Raw genomic sequence first — 18,393 nt, 5'->3', positions numbered from 1 at the left:
AGAGATGGCAGTACCGCCAGCAGCCAAATAATGGCTTACGCCATCAATCTGGGCAGCAGCGGGCGGGAGCTCTCAATCTTGGCAAAGTGCCACCGAGGATTGAGTCGGGCCCAGGGAGGGGGGAACACTGAAAAATAAAAATATTTCACAATAAAAAAACACCTCAACACCTTCAGGAGACCCCATACAGGTAAACCGCTGAAAAAATAAAATTACAAATGATCACTAATCTTTTTTTGCATGTCTTCTTACTTACCGTTGGGGTTGGACCTGCCTCCACGCAGCAGTCCTTCCCCCTGCTGCCACCGACTCCTGTCGCCTCCCGCCCATACCAATATGCCAGCTCGACGGGCGGGAGGTCACTTACACGACTTGGCCGGCAGAGGCCGCCAGCGGGCAATAGCGGGCGGCTCCCAGCGGTACCTGCCTCACGTCGGATGCAGACCTGGAGGAATCTGTCACTGAGGGGAGAGCGGCGAAAAGATTGGGCGGCAGCCGGTGGCAGTGGGCAGTAAGGCCACCAATTTCAGCCCAAAGTTTTTAAGTGATCTTAGAGTCTGTAATTGGTCTTAACTGAAAACTTTAAAGTTTGATACAAGAATATTTTTATTAAAGTTAAGTACAAACAAATGTTTGTTAAACTTTTGAATAAAATCTATTTTAAATTATAACTGAATCATTTCCAATATTTGTTCCATTATTAACACAACTTTTTGAAGTAAAGAAGAATCATTTCCATTATTTGTTCCATTAACACAACACAACATTACAGAATAGGTCCAAACAGTAAACATGGTCCATTTGGAATAGTTGCCACTGAGCCTTCAGGCAGCAAAGCGTTCATGGATGAGCTGCTGGTGCAAGGCTCGAGCAATCGTTAAAGGGGCACGACGGCCCGCCCTCCTCTGCCGTCGTGCTCCGGGTTCAGGTAGTTGCATGGCTTCCTCATCCTCGTCCTCCTCCTCCTCCTCCTCCTTGTTATCTGCATCTTCCACCTCATCATCAGGCACTCTCACCTCAGGTGGGTCTTCTACGATCAGCTGCTGCTGCCTCATGATGGCTAAGTTATGCAGCATGCAGCACACAACAGTGAACTGACCGACAATCTCAGAGGAGTATTGCAAGTAGCCTCCAGAATAGTCCAGACATCGAAAATGCTGTTTCAAGATGCCAATGGTCCTCTCTATTATGCTGTTCATCGCAATGTGCGACATGATGTATTCCCGGTCAGCCTTCGTCCGGGTTATACGTAGGGGCGTCATGAGCCAGGTGGCGAGGCCACACCCTTTGTCTCCCAGCAGCCAGTTCTGCCCTTCTGGCTGCTGCTGAAACATGGCAGATATAGCACTCTTGCATAGGATGAACGCATCATGGGTGCTCCCAGAGTATCTTGTATCAACTGACATGATGCGATGCATGTTGTCACACACGAGTTGCACATTAATGGAGTGGAAGCCTTTTCTGTTCCTGTACATCTCAGAATTCTCCAAAGTTGCTCGCAAAGCAATGTGGATACAATCAATGCAGCTCTGTATATGTTGCATGTTGAGAAATGGCGCACACATCCCTAGTTGTGGTCTGAAACGATCCAGATGCATAGAATGAAAGTGCAGCTGTAACCATCACTCCAATGACAAAGCAGTCCTCCTGACACTTCTAGGTTGCAGGTCTGATTTTACCAACTCACAGATCGCAGTTATAACTTCTTTGCGGAAACGCAGCCTTCTGACACAGTCTGCATCACTCAGGTGCAGGTATGAATGCCTGTCTCAATATACCCGACGTGGGTAAGGCCTCCTGTCCATCATCTTACGATCCTACGTGCTCCGAGGTTCCTCATGTGATGACATTGAATCAATCGTCTCCTCCGCAGCACCATCATGCAGAAGGCTTGCACGAGGTATGGCAGTCAGTATTGCCCCCATGATTAAATTGTACCTTTGCAAGAAGCTCAAAACGGCAGGCAGGACCAGCTTCTTTGTTGTCTTTCTCCCCAAGGTCGACGCCCTAGTATGGACCACACCCAGGTCTGAGCATGCGCAATGGGCTTGCTTAGGTTGGGAAACACCACCGCCCACCCCCACCCCCATCCCCACCCCCGCCCCTCCTCTCCGGGCTTCATTTGATGCTGCTTGCTGCATAGTGGCATAGTGAAAGGCTTCTCATGCCTTCAGTTTGGCTTCCACCCCCCAGGGCTTCATTTGATGATGCATAGTGGCATAGTGTAAGGGTTCTCATCCCTTCAGTTCAGCTTCCACAACCACCCCCCCCACCCCTCCCGGGCTTCTTTTGAGGCCGAGCCCCGAGCTCCTGTGTCCGGGCAAGGGACCGATTCTGCCGGCCGATGCTCTGACCCTCAAGCTCGGTTTGGAGACATTCAGTGGTGGCGGGGCACTTAAAAAAAATCCAAACTTAAAGAATTGCATGAAACTTCCATGTTTTGCGTTCTCAGTTGGAAAAATTTAAGCTTGATGATGCATATTTATGTGTTCTTGACTCCTTCCAAAACTTCACCGAGAAACAATGGCGTCTTTTTGCGACGTTTTTTTGGTAGTTGTCACATACGCTGTCCTCGGAGAATTGTAAGTTGGCCAAACTTGCATAATTGTGAAAAACTGGTGCAGACGTCAGGCTGCGCAAAAAAACACTAACCTAAAAAAATTCATAACTAACTGAGTTACGCTGCCGCTCACTCTTTGGGGAAACTTGGATTTTAAAATTTAGGCCACAAAAAGCAGCACCGCCAAAAAACAGTGCATATCACTGGGGAAAATTGAGCCCTTTAACTTCTCTTGTTAGCCACGTTGGACCATTTTTCCTGTGGTGTTTTTTTTGCCTTAAAGGAATGTATATTTGTTGTAAATTATGTACTAATTTTTTGAATGCTAGCCATTGCTTGTCTACCATCATACCTTTTAATGTCATTTCCCAAACTACCTTTGCCAACTTGCCCCTCATACCTACATAGTTTGCGTTGTTCAGATTTAAGACCCTAGATTCGGATGTAACTAAATCACTTTCAAACTTAATATAACATTCTATCATATATTATGGTCATTCTTCCCTAAGGGCCCCTTCACTACAAGGTTATTAATTAACCTTTTCTCATTGCACAATACTAGATCTAAAATAGTCTGTTCCCTAGTTGGTTCCTCAACATACTGATCTAGAAAACCATCTTCTATACATTCCATGAATTCCTCCACCATATTATTACTGCTAATTTGATTTGCCCAGTCTACATGTAGATAAAAGTCCCCCACGAATACTGTATTACCCTTGTTACATATACTTCTAATTTCCTAATTGATATTGTGCCCTACATTACAACTACTGTTTGAGGCTGATGAACAACTCCCACCAATGTTTTCTGCCCCTTGCTGTTTCATAGCACCACACAAACTGATTCTACTTCTTGATTTTCAGAGCCAAGATCCTTTCACTCCACTGTTTTTATCCCATCCTTTTTTATCAGAGCTACCCCTCCTCCTTTTCCATTTTGCCTATCTCTTCCAAAAGTTAAGTATCCTGGAATATTTAGTTCCCAACCTTGGTCACTTTGCAACCACATCTCCATAATGGCTATTAGATCAAACCTATTCATTTCTATCTGCGCTATTAATTCATCTATTTTGTTGCAAATGCTTCGTGCATTCAGATAGAATGCCTTTAGCTTTGACTTTTTTCTATTTTCCCCTGATGTCACCTTAGTCATTGATGCCCTATTACCTTTATTACTCTCTCTGTCCCTTCCTGATCCACACTGCTTATTTTTACCCAAAACTGCTCTGCTCTAGAGCCTTGACATTTCTCTTGCTGCTTTTAAATTTACTCTTTCCTCAATCCTCCCAGCACTCCTTCATTAGTTTAAAGCCTCGTCTACTGCCCTACTTATTCAATTTGCCAGGGTACTGGTTCCAGCCCGGTTTAAGTGGAACCTATCCGAACGGAACAGCTCCCTCTTTCCCCAGTACTGGTGCCAGTGCCCCATGAAGCAAAAACCCTGCTCCCACACCACTCTTTGGGCCACACATTTAACCTTCTAATCTGCTTATCCCCATCACCTTTGAGGTTCTGCTTTTTAATTTGGACCCCAACTCCTCAAATTCTCTCAGCAGAACCTCATTCCTAGTTCTACCTATATCGTTGGTTCCTATGTGGACCATGACAACTGGATCCTCCCCTTTCCACTCCAAGTTCTTCTCCAGCCATGAGGAGATGCCTTCATAGCGAGGGGATTTGAATACAGGGGCAGGGAGGTGTTGCTACAGTTGTACAGGGCCTTGGTGAGGCCACACCTGGAGTATTGTGTACAGTTTTGGTCTCCTAACTTGAGGAAGGACATTCTTGCTATTGAGGGAGTGCAGCGAAGATTCACCAGACTGATTCCCGGGATGGCGGGACTGACCTATCAAGAAAGACTGGATCAACTGGGCTTGTATTCACTGGAGTTCAGAAGAATGAGAGGGGACCTCATAGAAACGTTTAAAATTCTGACGGGTTTAGACAGGTTAGATGCAGGAAGAATGTTCCCAATGTTGGGGAAGTCCAGAACCAGGGGTCACAGTCTGAGGATAAGGGGTAAACCATTTAGGACCGAGATGAGGAGAAACTTCTTCACCCAGAGAGTGGTGAACCTGTGGAATTCTCTACCACAGAAAGTAGTTGAGGCCAATTCACTAAATATATTCAAAAGGGAGTTAGATGAAGTCCTTACTACTCGGGGGATCAAGGTTTATGGCGAGAAAGCAGGAAGGGGGTACTGAAGTTTCATGTTCAGCCATGAACTCATTGAATGGCGGTGCAGGCTAGAAGGGCTGAATGGCCTGCTCCTGCACCTATTTTCTATGTTTCTATGTTTCTATGTTAACCCTGGCACAGGCAGACAACACAACCTTCAGAACTCCCGGTCGCAGCTGCAGAGAACAGTATCTATCCCTCTGACTATACTGTCCCCTACCACAACTACATTGCCTTTCACTCCCCCCATTTGAATGGCCTCCTGCACCATGGTGCCAATGTCAGCTTGCACCACCCATCCTGCAGGCTTTTCCTTCATCCACACAGGCAGCAAGAACCTCGTACCTGTTGGATAAGGACAAATGCCGAGGCCCCTCCAGCACTGCACCTGGGGTCTCCTTACCTGCCTGAGTTGCAGTCACACCTTCCTGTCCCTGACCACTAACCAGACCTGTACCACTATCTAACCTAAGGGGTGTGACTGCCTCCTGGATCAAAGTATCCAGGTAACTTTCCCCCTCCCTGATGCCCTGCAATGTCTGCACCTCAGACACAACTCAACACCTCTGAGCTGCACCTTGAGGAACTTCTGGGATCACAATGCTCTCCACAAACTCCCACATGATGCAGTTGCAGCACACCACCTGCACTGCCATCCCTATATGACCTTGTTCTATTTCATTAAATGTAATGAAATTTGTATTTAAGTAACTTAGTTTACAGTTTAGTTTCATGTCTACTTAATGGATCTAAATTAAGTTATGGGTAATGAAATTAAATATCTACCTGTAACACAAAGCACTACAAGTAGTGTAGGCAAAAAGCAACAACTCCTTCCCTGAATTCCCATTCTTTCCACATTCCCAAATAAAACACTCTGTTTAATGCCACTCTGTGCAGACCACTGTATTATATTATGTGAGATATAAATATATAAAGAGGATGTACTTAAAACATTGGCAATCATCCAAGTAGAAAAACCACCCGGTCCAGATGGGATCCATCCTGGGTTACTGAGAGAAGTACGGGTGGAAATTGAAAAGGTTCAGGCCACAATCTTCCAATCCTCCTTGGAAACAAGGGTGGTGCCAGAGGACCGAAGGATTGCAAACGTTACATGCCTGATTTAAAAAGTGAGAGAGATAAACCCGATAACTACAGGCCAGTCAGCCTAATGTTGGTGGTAGAGGCACTTTTAGCAACAATAATCCAGGTCAAAAGTGTTTGGCATTTGGAAAAGTATGGGTTAATGAATGAAAGTCAGAATGGATTTGTTAAAGGCAAATTGTGTTTGACTATTTTGATTGAGATCTTTGATGAAGTAGCAGAGAGGGTTAATGAGGATAGTGCAGTTGATGTTGAGTATATGGACTTTCAAAAGGCATTTGACAAAGTGCCACATAATAGAACAGCTAGCAAAATTACAGCCTATGGGATCAAAGGGACAGTGGCAGCATGGATACAAAATTGGCTAAGGGATAGAAAGCAGAGAATAGTGGTGTAGGGATGTAGTCTACATGGATTTTAGCAAGGCTGTTGATAACGTCCCACATGGCAAGCTGATCAAAAAAGTAAAAGCCCATGGGATCCAAGGGAGAGTGGCAATTGGATCCAAAATTGGCTCAGTGGCAGGAAGCAAAGGGTAATGGTTGACGGGTGTTTTTGTGACTGGAAGGCTGTTTCCAGTGGGGTTCCCACAGGGCTCAGTAATATGTCCCTTGCTTTTTGTAGTATATATTAATGAATTAGACTTAAATGTAGGGGGCATGATAAAGAAATTTGCAGATGATACAAAAATTGGCCGTGTGGTTGACAGTGAGGAGGAAAGCTTTAGACTGCAGGAAGATATCGATGAACTGGTCAGTTGGGCAGAAAAGTGGAAAATGGAATTCAATCCAGAAAAGTGTTCTTGTCACCACATTACAGGCAAGATTTGATTGCACTATAGAGGGTGCAGAAGAGATTTACGAGGATGTTGCCAGGACTGGAAAATTTTAGCTATGGATAGGCTGGAGTTGTTTTCTTTGAAACAGAGGAGACTGAAAGGAGATTTAATTGAAGTGTATAAAATTATGAGGGACCTAGACAGAGTGGATAGGAAGGACCTCTTTCCCTTAGCAGACGGTCAATAAACAAGGGCACAGATTTAAAGTACAGGGTAGTTGGTAGAGAGATTAGAGGGGAGATGAGGAAAGAAAATTCACCGAGAGTGGAGTGGGATTTTGGAACTCACTGCCTGTAAGGGTGGTAGAGGCAGAAACCCTCACCACATTTAAACAGTACTTGGATGTGCACTTAAAGAGCCGGATCTGGTGCTGAAAGGTATGATTAGGCTGGATAGCTCTTTTTCAACCGACACAGACACTGAATGGCCTCCTTCTGTGTCTTAATTTTCTATGATTCTATGTGGTGATTTTATTTTTTAGATCAGTGGAAGGTATTCAGTGGTGTTCCCCTGGGGTTGGTATTAGTTCCACTGCAGGGCATCATTTCAAAGTTTGCAGATGACACAAAGCTCAGAAATGTAATAAACAATGAGGAGGATAATAACAGACTTCAGGAGGACATAGAGTGACTGGTGAAATGGGCAGACACCTAAGGAGCCACGTGGTCCTGGTGGAACCCAAACTAGGCATTGGTGAGCAGGTCATTGGTGAATAAGTGCCGCCTGATTGCACTGTTGATGACACCTTCCATCACTTTGCTGATGATTGAGTTGTGAATGCACTGCCTGAAAGGGTGGTGTAACATTCAAAAGAGAATTTGACAAATATTTGAAGGGAAAAAAAATGACAGGCTATGGGGAAAGAGCAGAGGAGTGGGTCTAATGAGTTAGTTCTACCAGCACAAGCACAATGAGCCGAATGGTCTTTTTCTGTGCCCTATCATTCTATAATTCTATGATTCTGTTCTAGGGTTACCAACCCTCCAGCATTGTCCTGGAGTCTCCAGGAATGGAAGATTAATCTCCAGGAAGATGCTACAAACAACCCAGGAGAAAAATCATTGGGACATTTTTTTAAAAGGTGTGATTTTTTTAAATTTTCTTTGAAGTTATAAAAAATATTGGAGACACGAACAAAAGGCTGTTTGACTGACAGTGAAGCTTCATTAAATCGGGTAATTAAGATCCTGCTTGCCTTCCAATGGATGTGGGCAAGTGGTGCAACACGAGGATGGTTGTGTCGATCAATGGCGGGAACAAGACTATTGGAGGCAGGAAGTCGTGTGATGAAACCTCAACGAATATGCCCAACCTGACTTGGGAACCCTCATTAATATTGGTCACAAAATAAGGGTTTTTTGGTGGCTTGATGGAATTTACAAAATTGTGTACATAGTCTTCTCAACAGAAGTAAAGTAAAACAAGACTCTCAGAAGCAAGTTACACGAGAGTTGCAGCCTGCATTTTTGTCGTGGGAATCAGGGTATCCATTGAACACTCAATTAACCTCCTTCAATTTGGGAAAATGTAGAAGATTATATCAAAGGCTATAGATTGGGATAAGAGTGAGAACGTTTGGGGTAAGAGTGAGACCATTGTCAAGGACAAAATGAATTCTCACTTGTAGAAGCATGGGTTAATAAGGGACAACCAACATGGATTTTTTTAAAGGAAAATCAGGTCTGATAAAGTAACAGAGAGGGTTGAAGGTAGCATATTAGATGTTGTATATATGGACTTTCTAAAGGTATTTGATAAAGCACCACGTAACAGATTTATTCAGAAAATAGAAGCAAATGTTATTAAAGGGATGGTGGTAACTTGGGAATATAATTGTTTAAGAGATAGGAGGTAGAGAATAGTGCTGAATGGATGTTTTTCTGATTGTAGAGAAGTATGCAGTGGGATCTCCCAGGTTCGATATTAGGACCATTGTTTTTCTTTTTACATATAAATGATCTGGACTTTGGTATAGGGGGACCAATTTTGAGGTTTGCAGATGATACAATACTTGGCAACATAGTAACTAGTAGGCAGGATAGTAGCTGACTTCAGGAGGACACAGATAGACTGGTGAAATAGGCAGACACATGGCAGATGCAATTTAATGTGAATAAGTGTGAAGTGACACACTTTGGGAGGAACAACATGGAGAGGCAGTATAATCTAAATGGTACTATTTTGAGTCGTGGGGGCGGGAGGGGGGGCAAGGGCAGAGGGACCTGGGGTGTACAATGTATTTGGTTCATTGGTTCTTTGCTTAAGAATTGATAGGAACACATTGCTATTAAGAATTAGTTGGTTTATTAGCAAAGGTTTAACAATCACACTACGCATTACCAGTTCATCCACCAGGCTCACAACCACCTACCTCACCATGGATTCCCTGAACCAAACTGGCTGGGGTTTTATTGAATCTTGTGAACATCATGTGACTGGCTAAGCCACTCACAACTCAACAGCTCTACAACTCTTTTTGGGGGAGACAAAATAAACAGTAGATCGAGTGCCCCGCAATCTGGGGGACACTCCAGACACTTTTAACTGCCCTCTTTTTTTTATTTTTTGGGGTTTTTTGGGAGTTTTTTTTGTGTTTTTTTTTGTGGGTTTTTTTGTGTTTTTTTTTGGGGCATTAAAATCATATAATTTACAAGTGCCCCCTATAAAAGGGGAGGGGACACTAAAACCCGGCAATTAAAACACAACAGCTCTACAAACTTGTGAGTATACTCACAGGTGCATACATTACAGAGTGCATATTCATAAATCATTGAGATGGCAGAGCAAGTTAATAAGGCAGTTTAGAAAGCATATGGGATACTTGGCCTTGCGAATAGGGGCACTGAATACAAAAACCAGGAAGGCATGCTAAACCTTTACAAAACACTGGTTAGGCTTCAGCTGAAGTATTGTGTCCCATTCCAGACACCACATTTTAAGGAGGATGCCAAGCCTTGGATAGGTTACAGAGGAGATTTACTAGGATGATACCAAGAAAGGGACTTAAGTTATGTGTACTTTTGATGATTTTGTCATGTTATGGTACAAATTCTGCCCACCACCCCCCCCCAAGCAATTCTGTATTAATGAACAACAGCAACTTGTATTTATGTAGCACCTTTAAAGCAGTGAAAAGTCCCAAGGCACTTCACAAGAGTATTATGAGATTAAAAAAATTTACACTGCATAAGTAGAAACTAGTGCAGGTGACCAAAAGCTTGGTCAAAGACGTATGTTTTAAGGAGCATCTCGAAGGAGGAAAGGGAGGTAGAGAGGCGGAGAGGTTTAGGCAGGGAGTTCCAGAGCTTGGGGTCTAGTCAACTGATTGAGCGATTATAATCAGGGATGCTCAAGAGGACAGAATTAGAGGAGCGCAAACATCTCGGGGGGTTGTGGGGCTGGAGGAGATTACAGAGAAAGGGAGGAGCGAGGCCATGGAGGGATTTGAAAAGAAGGATGAGAATTTTGAAATTGAGGCGTTGCTTAGCCGGAAGCTAATGTAGGTCAGCGAGCACAGGGGTGATGGTTGAGCGGGTATTGGTATGAGTTAGGACACAGGCAGCCGAGGTTTGGATCACCTCTAGTTTATATAGGGTAGAATGTGGGAGGTCAGCCAGGAGTGCGTTGGAATAGAGATAACAAAGGCATGAATAGAGACCATAATGCTAATACAGCCTTGTATGATATCGTACCTTTTTCATTAAGTATTTTCAGAATAAACAACATGCCAAGTTGCTTTGATCTGTAAAGCAGAAATTACTAACAGCTAATGCTTTTCAATATAACTCTAAATGCTGATAAATCCTTTTGTAAAGGATGCTGTTTCAGTATCTGAAATAGTTAACTCAATTTCTTTTTTATACTAAATATAAATTTCAAAAGGATTCTTTTATTGAAAATGATCATCAAATTGAAAGGAAGGTAGCAAAACAATGAAGAATATTCCAGAAATATATACTCTTATTCAGGACTAAACATCTAACTTTTGCTCAGACACCTACAGATTAGAGAATTGCTTAACTAAATAATATATTTATTTCAATTTGTTTTACAACTTGCCAAAGATATTCAAAAAAAGGAAGAATTCTAAATAAACAAGAACTGTCTGTTAAAAATGTAAAAGAACTTCCTCTTTCTTGTCAGGTTCATTTGGCACAGCAGCTATGTTAAGATCCAATCAGAATCCTAAACACCATTTTGCAAAGAGATATCACTTATGTATTTGTTATTGCAAGCATTTATTTTATTTATAGCTTATGGAATTTTTATTAGATATCAATTAAATCTCATTTGAACCTTACATTTACGGGAAGTAACATACACACTAAGAGATAGGAATTTTATGTCCTTACGTACAAAAAGAAAAGAATCAGTAAATGCTCGAAATTAGAACTAAAGACAGGAAATGCTGGGTGTTATGTCCGAATAAACTGGCGTGGTAATTCAAGGACTACTTTTACTTCCGAGTCTTTGAAATTTTACTCTTTAGATATAACAATCAATACGAGAGGAGACCCTGGAGTCCATCCGGGGGCCCTCCAGTGTTCAGTTACACAATATGCAGCACCATACGTATCAGGAATTAAACAGCAGCTCTTTCAGGAACTGGTGAGAGGAAAGACAGCTTAATGTTTCGAGTGTAGAACTATTTGTCAGAACTACAAAATGAAAGATAAGAGAACCACTTCGGTAGATTGAAAAACAATAAAAGGGGGAAACAAACATAAGATATTTCAATCAGAGAGAAACTTAATGGGTTAAAAAACCTCCAAAAGGTAATTTTTAAAGTGTAGTTGCTGTTTTAATATAGAGAAACACATTACACCAGTTAATTTGCATATACCATAAGCAGCAATGAAATAAATGACCACATAATGGGGCCGAAATTCAAACGCGCCACACTGGCGCACCTATGGGTTTTGGAGTGGTACGTACCGCTGGAATCCTTGGTAAGGTAAGCAGAGCCATTTTCAGGACTTTCAAACTTTTTCAAAGTCCTACAGGAAATGGATCATAATGAGGGCGGGCCTTAGACTGAAAGCCAGGCTGACTGGCTGAAAATGGGTAGGTCGGGGGCTCCGCCGCTGTCAATCAGTGGTGAAGTCATGGTGATGTCACAGCGCGTATGTGTCACCATGTTCCCTCCCCTCCATTAAAGGGGAGAGATATTATCATTTTTTATCTTTGCCCAGGGAGGGTTTTGGTCGGGGCAGGCACCCAAGAAGGGGTGCCAGGCTGCCCGTTGGCAGCCCGGCCTAACCCGGGGGCAGTATTTTGCCGGCCGATCGGCATGTCAGCCGGAAATTTTTTTCCCATTGCGGCCGCAGCAGTGGCTCCTCCCCTTTGAGGACATCCGTGCTGCCGGGCCGCAATCAGTGCGGAGGTGGTGCACTGATAGAAAAACTTGTCAGGGGCACTGCACGGTGGGGGATCGACAAGTTCAGCTGAATATCGATAGGTAAGTATTTTTATTGAATCAAATTGGCAATGCAACCACTCGGGTAGGATGGGGTCCAGGCCTAAAAATCCCCGACCTGAATTTAGATCGGGTCGGCCAGTTGACCCCAAAGTGGCGGCCATTCGATTTTTAGGAATGGCCGCCACAAACAGACATTAACGGGTCTCCCTGAATTTCGGCCTCAATATGTTGGAGTGTGACATGTATGTACTTTTGGGATCACTAGCCACGAGATGGCGTCACTGTTGGAGGCCATTGGGTTGCATGCACGTGTGTGCAGCCCAAGTATAAAAGGCCAACCATTTTGTATATGAGTCACTTTGGGCCTTAATAAAGCAGAGCCAAAGTCATATCTCTTGGAGTTAAACAGTACTCAGTCTAACAGTTATTGCATACACAACATTTGGCAACGAGGCAACAAGAACCTTTGCATCTACTCCTGCCAATGAGTCCAACAGATAAGACGTAAGAAGAATTGTGTACACTGGTACAGCACCACCTTAAGCCAGACGAAGACATCATCATCTCTAGATACAGATTTTACACGCACATTCGCTCAGAGGGCCAGAATGCTGCAGAATTCGTTGCCGACCTGAGATGTCTAGCGGAACCGTGTAAGTTCGGGGCTGCGTTGGCAGACATGCTGTGGGACTTCTTTGTAATCGGCATCAACCACGAGGTGATCCTGCGTAAACTACTGGCGGTAGAGACGTTGGACTTGAACAGGGCCATCACGATCGCTCAGTCATGCATGACGACGGTTAGAAGTCTAAAGCAGATATCAGTGAAAAATCAAAACTTGGCAAGTACTGTAAATATGATTGATTCGGCGTTTGGCAGAGCAGCACATGGCAGGGTCTACCCGACTGCGTATGCGAAACCTGTGGCTGCCGAAAGTCCACCAGTGGGAATGCATCCGATTTCTCCATGTTGGCGTTGTGGTGAAAATCACCGGCACCAGCAGTGCCGATTTAAGCAATATAGTTGCAACGGCTGTGTGAGAGTGGGGCATCTCCAGTGCAAGTGTCCGCAGGTGAGCAAGCGTGCTGTGACACATCACGTGGAGGTTAATGGTCAGACTAGCGCGGATCTGGATACGCAATCCGAGATACCAGAGGAGGAAGTGTATGGACTGTGCACGTTCCAAACTAAGAGCAAACCGATAATGATCAACGTGAAATTTAATGGGGTACTGGTATCGATGGAACTGGACATGGGGGCGAGTCAATCGATAATGAGCCAGAGGACAATTGACAAGCTGTGGCATACTAAGGCTGTGAGGTCCAGGCTGAGTCCAGTCAATGCCAAGTTGCGCACATACACCAAAGAACTCATAACGGTGATTGACAGTGCCATAATTAAAGTGTCGTATGACGGTACGGTTCACGAGTTACCGCTATGGATTGTCCCAGGCAATGGCCCAACGCTGTTCGGTAGGAACTGGCTTGAAAAAAATCAGATGCAATTGGAATGACATCAAGACGTTGTCGTCGGAGAATTATATATGTGCCCAAGTATTGAGCAAGTTCCCCTCGCTGTTCGAACCAGGCATCGGCAACTTCACGGGAGCCAAGGTGCAGATCCACGTGGACCCGGATGCAAGACCCGTCCATCATAAAGCACGGGCGGTTCTGTATATGTTGAGGGAGAAGGTCGAAATCGAACTGGACAGATTCCAGCGTGAAGGGATCATATCACCGGTTGAATTTAATGAATGGGCTAGCCCCATTGTTCCTGTGCTGAAAAGTGATGGCACAGTCAGAATCTGTGAAGACTACAAGGATACGGACAACAGGGTTTCGAAACAGGATCCATACCCATTACCAAAGGCTGATGACTTGTTTGCAACGCTAGCCGGGGGAAAGTTGTTCACCAAACTGGACTTGACATCGGCCTACACGATACAGGAGCTGGTTGAGATGTCGAAGAGACTTATGTGCATTAACACGCATAAAGGACTGTTTATTTATCACAGGTGCCCTTTTGGAATGCGCTCGGCTGCAGCAAAATTTCAGAGGAACATGGAGAGTCTACTGAAGTCCGTTCCCAGAACTGTCATGTTCCAAGATGACATCCTGGTCACAGGTCGTGACTCCAAGGAACATCTGAACAACCTGAAAAAGGTTCTACATCATCTGGACAAAGTGGGACTCAGACTGAAATGCTCGAAGTGTGTCTTCATGGCACCAGAGGTCGAATTCCTGGGGAGGAAAATTGCTGCTAACGGCATCAGGCCCACGGACGTGAAAACCAAGCCCATCAAGAATGCACCCAAGCCATAGAATGCGACGGAGCTGCGTTCGTTCCTGGATCTACTCAACTACTTCGGTAACTTCCTACCTAAATTGAGCACCTTGTTAGAACCATTGCACATGCTGCTAAGAAAAGGCGACAACTGGGTGTGGGGTGCGTCTCAAGACAGAGCTTTTGAGAAAATCACTAATCTGCTTTGCTCTAACAAGCTGCTGGTACATTATGACCCATGTAAATGTTTAGCATTGGCCTGTGATGCTTCGTCATACGGAATTGGTTGTGTACTCCAACAAGGTAAACTTCAACCAGTCGCATATGCTTCAAAAAGTTTGTCTAAAGTGGAAAGAGCCTACAGCATGGTGGAGAAAGAAGCACTAGCCTGTGTGTATGGTGTTAAAAAGATGCATCAGTACCTGTTTAGTCTTCGGTTTGAACTGGAGACAGATCACAAGCTGCTCGTTTCACTGTTCTCTGAAAACAAAGATATCAATACCAATTCTTCATCCTGCATCCAGAGGTGGACGCTGACATTATTCGCTTATGATTATATCATTCGCCATAGACCTGGCACCGAGAATTGTGCCGATGCTTTGAGTCGTCTGCCATTGCCCACACTGGAGGTGGAAATGCCACAACCGGCGGACCTATTGTTCGTTATGGATGCTTTTGAGAGTGAAGGAACCCCTGTCACGGCTCAACAAGTTAAGACCTGGACCAGCCAGGACCTGATTTTATCGGTGGTGAAGAGTTGCATCCTCAAAGGTGATTGGTCTGCCATACCCAAGCAAATGTGCGAGGAGACCAAACCTTACATTCGTCACAAAGACGAACTGTCTATTCAGTCGGATTGTATACTTTGGGGCAATCGTGTTGTAAAGCTAAGAAAGGGAGAGAGAAATTTGTACGTGAGCTACATCGCACACATCCCGGCATTGCAATGATGAAAACCAGCACCAGGTCTCATGTATGGTGGCCAGGAATTGACTCTGAGCTGGAATCATGTGTGCATCAGTGCAACACTTCCATGCAGCTCAGCAAAGCACCAGCGGAATCGCCGCTGAGTCTGTGGTCGTGGCCGTCCAAACCATGGTCCAGGATCCACATAGACTTTACAGGTCCCTTCCTGCGGAAGATGTTTTTAGTTGTGGGGGATGCATATTCGAAGTGGATAGAGTGTATAATCATGTCATCCAGCCCATCCACAGCTACCATTGAGAATCTCAGTGTTATGTTCGCAACACATGGTCTGCCTGACATCATTGTTAGCAACAACGGATTGTGCTTCACCAGTCAGGAGTTTCAAGAGTTCATGAAACTCAATGGTATCAAACATATAAGGTCAGCACCGTTCAAAACTGCATCCAATGGGCAAGCAGAACATGCTGTCCAAATCATAAAGCAGAGTATGAAGCGAGTAACCCAAGGGTCACTGCAGAACCGCCTGTCATGCATACTGCTTAGTTACAGGACAAGACCACACACGCTTACCGGAGTCTCGCCTGCTGAACTAATGATGAAGAGAGGTTTTAAGACCAAGCTATCTCTTGGACACCCTGACTTGAATAATCATGTTGAATATAGAAGACAAAGTCAGCAAGGATATCATGATCGCGCAGCTGTGTCATGCAATATTTCTGTAAATGATTCTGTATATGTTCTGAATTATGGTCAGGGTCCCAAGTGGATCGCTGGTACTGTCATGGCCAAGGAGGGCAACAGATTATTTATTGTCAAGCTCAAAAATAGGCAAACATGCAGGAAACATATGGATCAGACAAAGCTGCGGCACACAGATGAACCGGAACAGTCGGAGGAAGAGACAATCGATGACCAACCAACCTACCCCCAGTCATCAGAGGACTCAGTGGTCAGTAGTGAATCGGGACTTTCAATCACTGACATGTTCAATGAAAATGGACTTTTAATCCCTGACATGGCCATTGTCACTCCCACCAGGTCAGCCACCCAGCCACCAGTCACAACATACTCTGAACACTCACCCAAGGCTGGAGTTGAACTGAGACGGTCAACCTGGGAGCGTAAAACACCGGACCGTCTCAATTTGTAAAAGACTGTGTTAATATCTCAGAGCGGGGCATTGTCATGTATGTACTTTTGGTATCACTAGCCACTAGATGGCGTCTCTGTTGGAGGCCATTGGGCTGCACGCACGTGTGTGCAGCCCAAGTATAAAAGGCCAGCCATTTTGTATATTAGACACTTTGGACCTTAGTAAAGCAGAGCCAAGGTCATAACACTTGGAGTTAAACAGTACTCAGCCTAACAGTTATTTCATACACAACAGAGAGAGACAAATATTGCCAGGACTCCAAGTCAAACTCCTCTACTTCTCTTCAAATATTACCACAGGATCTTTTATATGCACCTGAGAGGACAGTCAGGGATTTGGTTTAACATCTCATCTGAAAGGCGGCACCTTTAACAATGCAGAACTCCTCAATACTGCACTGAAGTGGCAATTTGGATTATGTGCTCAAGTCTCTGTAGTGGAGCTTGAACCCACAACCTCCTGAATCGGAGGCATGACTACTACCACAGAGCCAAAGCAGTGGTGCAAGGTAGCACAGCACTGATTGCAATCTGGATGCAGATAATCAGAAATCATCTACTGTGCATATATTTGAAACTTCCCACTGGTAAAAGCTGCCACCATAACTTGTAGTTGAAACATTAGGTTTTCTTACATTTTTCAGATGAGATGGAGTGCCTGCCAACATTTTGTAGGCAAGAATGCTACCACTGAGCTAAGTCTGGCACCAAATCTGAAAAGCATAGCAAGATACTTTACTGAGGGATAACAAAAAGCAACAGATGCTGAACCATGGTGGAAGAGTTAGAAGATGAGACCAAAAGGTTAATTGAAAAGATGGGTTTTAGGAAGGTTTTTAAAGCTGGAGAAAGAAGAGGTTGCAGAGGTTTTAAAGAGGGAGTTCCAATGAATGGGACCAAGGTGGCTGTAATGGATTCTTAGAACTAGCAAAAGAAGTACACTCTTACCAGTGCTATCATTCCCACCCCCCCACAGGCCATCTACCTTCTGAAGCCATGAGGACAGGCTGGTGATTCCCTACAAGACATTTTCTAATTCTATTCTAAAAATTCCTACTAGAACATGTGCAAGGGAGATCAGAGGTGACTCCCTCAATTTTCCTTTGTCCATCTGGAGAAGTGTGTGAGTTCTGCTACGTGCCTCCCCACATATTTTCTTACATATTAAGCAGGACAATTTACTAAATGTGCAAACATGTTTTTTTCCCCATCTAATGTGATTTTTTAAATTCATTCTCAGAATGTGGGCATCGCTGGCTAGGCTAGCGTTTATTTCCCATCCCTAGTTGCCCTTGAGAATTTGGTATTGGGCCTTCCAATTGAACCACTGCAGTCCAACAACACTTTTACACAGCAATTAGACTTTCACAAATATATTAATGAAAAGAAATACGAATGTTCCAGGATTAATATAGAAAAGGCTACATCAGATCAATTCCAAGCTTTCAGCTCATATTAAAAAGCTTTCTATCAATAATCATACACTGTTTAAAAGTGCAAGCTTAAAGTGCAAATATATTTTAAAATGTAGATTCTTACCTCTGTGAGTGGACATGTACTAATTCTCTGCAGCAATATCTGAAAACCAGTACAAAACAGTCCGTCTATTGCTCCATATCCGTACACAGGAAATTACACAACCAGGGAAAGTCTCTAATGTTTTGATCACAGCAAATAGTGGGCTAAAACAAGGCACTGAACAGCATAACAGATCTGAACAATTTGAATCTATTGCTGCTGTATACATTGCTCATTTTTGGTGGCGTACTGAAAAAAGGCAGCCAAATACACGCACACGCCACACAAAAAAACATGAACGTTTGCCTTTGATTCCAAATTGTATTTTTTGGCTGGAAGGTCAAATGCAGAATTCAAATTGTCAGAAACTACGAAACCAGATGTGCTGAAGAGAAAGTGAAATGGCAAT

At 43.9% G+C, this 18,393-nt stretch overlaps 1 long non-coding RNA gene across 1 annotated transcript in view; it reads right to left on the bottom strand.

Moving 5' to 3' along the window:
* Positions 1-18,027, bottom strand: part of LOC139232849 (uncharacterized) — an 84,378-nt gene extending 66,351 nt beyond the window's left edge. Inside the window, exon 1 of the long non-coding RNA XR_011588084.1 lies at positions 18,006-18,027. This is a non-coding gene — a long non-coding RNA (uncharacterized lncRNA). The remainder of the gene's footprint in view (positions 1-18,005) is intronic.
* Between the last annotated feature and the right edge of the window lie 366 nt (positions 18,028-18,393).

The sequence above is a fragment of the Pristiophorus japonicus genome, chromosome 2 (genome assembly GCF_044704955.1).
Source record: "Pristiophorus japonicus isolate sPriJap1 chromosome 2, sPriJap1.hap1, whole genome shotgun sequence".
NCBI lineage: Eukaryota > Metazoa > Chordata > Chondrichthyes > Pristiophoridae > Pristiophorus > Pristiophorus japonicus.
The sequence above is the reverse complement of the archived record's forward strand: the minus strand, read 5'-3'. Positions and strand labels throughout refer to the sequence as shown.